Raw genomic sequence first — 4687 nt, 5'->3', positions numbered from 1 at the left:
CTTCAGAATGCAATAGAGACTTGGGAGTGAGAGACTTCCAGGACTCATAGGGATGGACCTTTTATGAAATGCCTGACAGTAGAGAGAGTGAACTTATAGAGCCCACCTCCAGCAGAAAGGCAGGACATCAAGTAAGTGATGGGGTAGCCATTCCACAGTCAGACCTCTAACCCATAATTGTTTCTGTCTGAAAGAATTACAGGGATGGAAATGGGGAAGAGCCTGAGGAAAAAAAAAGGTTCAAGGAAAGGCCCAAAGTGGGATCCTGTGCTAGGGGAGGTCCCAAGGCCTGACACTATTACTGAGGCTATGAAATGCTCACAAAAAGGGATCTATCATGACTGCCCTCTGAAAGACCCAGCAAACAGCTAAAAGTGTCAGATGCAGTTATTTGCACTTAACAAATAGTCAGAAGCAGCTGACCCCTGTTGTTGAAATANGGAAGGCTGAAAGAAGCTGAGGAGAAGGGTGATCCTGTAGGAGAACCAGCAGTCTTAATTAACCTAGAACCCCTGAGATCTTTCAAACACTAGACCACCAAACAGATAGCATACACCAGTTGATATGAGGCCCCCAATACATATAGAGTAGAGGACTTCCTGGTCTGTGTTCATTCACAGGTGATGCACCTATCCCTCAAGGGACTGGAGGCACCAGGGAGATTAGAGGTCAGGTGGGGTGGAGGTGGGAGCATCCTTGTGGATATGTATTGGGCTGGGAAGGAGGTGTTGAATGTGTAGCAGTTGGATAGTGGATGGGGAGGGGCCAGGAATGTAATACAGAGTGCAAAAATGAATTACAAATAAAATTAAAATTACAAAAAAGAGATAATGAGCAACTAAAAGGCAAATGTATCTCTGAAGAAGAGTCATCCTAACAAAGAAAAATTTCACTACAAATACCTTTGGAGAAAAGATGGGGCTCATGGAAAACTTCATGGGCTACCCAGTACTCCACTATTTTTCTAGAACCATCAAAGTAGTGGAAGTCTCTGATGCTAATATCTAGTCTCAGGAGTAATAATTAGATTCCAGCTTCCTAGAGTAGAATGCTTGATTGAGAGTTGGAATTGAAAATACAGTTGGGATTTAGTGGTGTGTATACTCTTGCCTGAGCCATGACCTAGTCATCTTTTGTACTTAGAGCTCTTAAGCACATTGCTTTAAATGTTAATGGGCTGGAAATCATGAAAGCAGTAGAAAGTAGAAACAATGAACTTCAAGCCAAGTTTATATCAGTATTATTTAGGTAAAATTCTGTCTATAAGTTGCAGTGGTGAGATGTATGATTAATCTAAAAATCTCAGTGATTAACAACACAGGACAAACTGCAGACATCTGCATGAATACATATCTATAAAAGCAAAGAATGATGGTTTCATAAGGATACTCTCATCTTTATGAGTGAGAAAGGTCATGTTGAAAAAATATTTAAAATATCTGTGTTCAGGATGCATAAAAGACAATGGGCTCTCCACAATTTTGTATCTCAGTGAAGACTGCATAATGATTGTGAATACATTTCTTATCTGATACAAAGAGAAAGCTTTTCTAAAAAAAGAAAAAGAAAACCTAGAAAATAAAAATTTACAAAAATCAAGATTTTCAAGGAAAGTATTTAAATCAGACCAATAAGAGCAATCAGGTGCCTCATTATCAGAAGTTGCTGTCCACAGGATGTCTGTACCATTTCCTGGATGCTCATACCCTTGGATGCAGTTGAAGGAGTGGTACAGCCACACAAGAATAAAATAAAGGGGTTTATGTGTGCTGATTGACAGGTACTCCCATATAAGTGCAATAGATGTACCAAATTAAGGCTAGGTGATTTACAAGGAGCTTTTTTTTTTTTTTTTTTTTTTTTTTTTTTAAGTAATGCTCACTTAAATTAAATTTTATTTAGGCCAACAATGAAATGTTGCTTCAAAGCTTCACAAAATAGTAGAAACATTGTCATTGATGCTTCCCTTTTATCACAGGGAGAGTTTGCTGCCCTAAGAGTTTTGGTAATATTTCTGTATGTATATCTTATTTGGTAAATCTGTTTTCCTTCAAATACCACACTTCCTTGTAGAAAAGAGGAATCAGATTAGGTTCACCTGATAAGTTTTCCATTGGCAGGCATTCATAATACTGGAAGATGCAATCCAGGTTGCTGGGGACAGCTGGCATCAAAGATTGAGTGGAAATTGATCCTGTTTGCTAAAGTATGAGTGTACCATGCAGCAGTTTTCTGCTGGTTTAATTGTGTGGTAGAGGTATTGTTGCATATCAGCAGTCATCAGTAGTGCTTCTATACTAAACATTCATGTCATTGAAGAAATGAGAAGGAGAGATGACAGGAGAGGAGAAGATGGGGGAAAGAAAAGGCTGAAGTAGACTGGAAGAGAGACGGTATTAAGATGGAATGAAAGAAGTGAGGAGGGAAAAACTAAAAGGTAGTGAGGGGAAGGACAAGAGTAGAAAGCAGAAATGTGGTCAAAGGAAGAGAAATGGAGAGAAAAAATATATGTGGATTGAGAAAACAGGAGTGTAGAGGAGGGAATATGGGAGGGGAGAAAACCAAATAGAGAGGAAGAAGATGTAAATGAAATAGAAGGGAAGGGAAGGGGAGGGGAGGGGAGGGGAGAAGAGAAATTAATGACAAACCAATGAAATTTACATCCACCTGCGCTTTTACTTGTAACCAGATTTTTGTCAAAATTTTGTTATATTTAGGACCCTACTCACAATCTTCTGGATTCTTTTATGAAATAAAAATGAGCAATTAGAGTTGGAGAGATGGTTCAGAAGAGGGCTGACTGCTTTTCAAAAGGTTCTGGGTTCAATACCCAGCTACAACATGATGGCTCATATCTAACTAAAATGGATTTGAAACTTGACTATTCCTATTAGTCCAATCAGCACTTTTGGGGTGACCATCCTCTCTTTCTTACATGGTATTCTTTCATCTTCAAACAAATCACATGCATTTGGATAATATTGTGTGTTTATTCAAGTATTTGATTGAAAATATATATAATTTTTCTACAATATTTTCAAGAAATGTTGATATCATTATGATACGCATTGATATTTAATACTATACTCTAGTTATTGATCAGTGCTGAGTTTTCAGTGTTTAGGTTAGTTCCCTGAAGAAACAGAAAATACAAACTTGTTTAAAATGTATTTATCACATGCACTATTTTTTATACTTTTATCAGTTGACTTAATGAAGCCTCTATTCATATATACTGATTTGTATAATGCAGAAAGCTTTGCTTGTCAAATTTCTATGAGACATTTTATATATTTCAAATTATTGATGAGCATGAAATCTGTGAGGATGACTATGGACAGTTTTGTTAATTTTTCTGAGGAGACAAAGACAACTCTTTAGCAAGATCAGCCACTTATGACAGACCAAAGAAATTTTTCTATCCATGTTTGTTTGGTGAACCAATGACTTTAACTGGGGATACATACAATAGCACGGATGAAATGTTATATTATGACTATTTTTACATTAAACAATGTTGCTTTCATCCAGCAGAAATTTATAAGTTCATCCAAATCATTAGTATCAGAGGAGAGAAATACTTCCACCCAAGTCTAAGCATAAATGGAAGATTCTCAAAATGTGATAGAAAGAAAAGTCCGTCTAGGGTGATATCACCTCCCTCAGATTTCACTTTCATGCCTATCATTTGTGATATCATCTTGATCACAGGGTAGTTGAGGTCTCAGTATATCAACATATCAACCACACTGTATTAGGTACTTCCTCCTACATGGAGACAGGATGACTCTTTCCCTGGTCTCTGAGGTCTTATCCAGAATCTGCCATCACAATGACAACTGCTTTCCAAAAATAAGTCTTGATTTTTCTTTTCTTTTTCTTTCTTTTCTTTTTTCTTTTTACCCCTGGAAGCCTGCAGAAGTTCAGAAAACCACTAAGCTATGAGTCCAGTACTGAACTGGTCTCTTGCTTTCATAGAAAAAAAAAAAACCTGCACAGGCAAAATACCTACAGAGGAACTGATAACCCACAATGTCTCAGCAAAATAAGCATTAAAAAAAATCTGTTCATAAGATTCCTTTTCTGTTCTGAGCAGCTCTTCTTGGAAGTATTTATTATGCCAGTATGAGTATTTTTGTGATTGAAACACTTTGTGACAGAGTTTATGGGTAAACCTCCTCTCCCTTCCCCTTAGCAGAAATTTAAGCCTCTATTTAGTGAGATATTTCAAAGATTAATGGCATCCATATTGTATTAAGAGAATGTTTTTTTATAGACTTGAACTACTTTTGTTTTACTGTATAAAATTCTCTTTTAACTCTCATATCCAGAAAATGTCATTTTATTTTTGTTTTCCTATTGCAAACATCAGTGCACAAAAGATAGTAAGATGGTATGGTTGTTTTGTAGATGTAAATGACAGTATTGAGACTCTAATGTCATTTTTTGTGTAAAACATGGAACACAACACATTTGTACATTCGAATACCGTGTAACTCTAATGAGATTTCTTTTGCTGTGCCAAATTTAGTTTCCCATAGTCAGAGATGGAGACATAACTGCTGTTTGTGTTTCTAAGTGGTAGACATAATGTGTTCCTCTTAGTACTTCCTTGTAACATATATATATATATATATATATATATATATATATATATATATATATATATATATATATATATATATAT

Source organism: Mus pahari, unplaced genomic scaffold, assembly GCF_900095145.1.
Source record: "Mus pahari unplaced genomic scaffold, PAHARI_EIJ_v1.1 scaffold_9348_1, whole genome shotgun sequence".
Taxonomy (NCBI): domain Eukaryota; kingdom Metazoa; phylum Chordata; class Mammalia; order Rodentia; family Muridae; genus Mus; species Mus pahari.
This window is presented reverse-complemented; position numbering follows the sequence as displayed.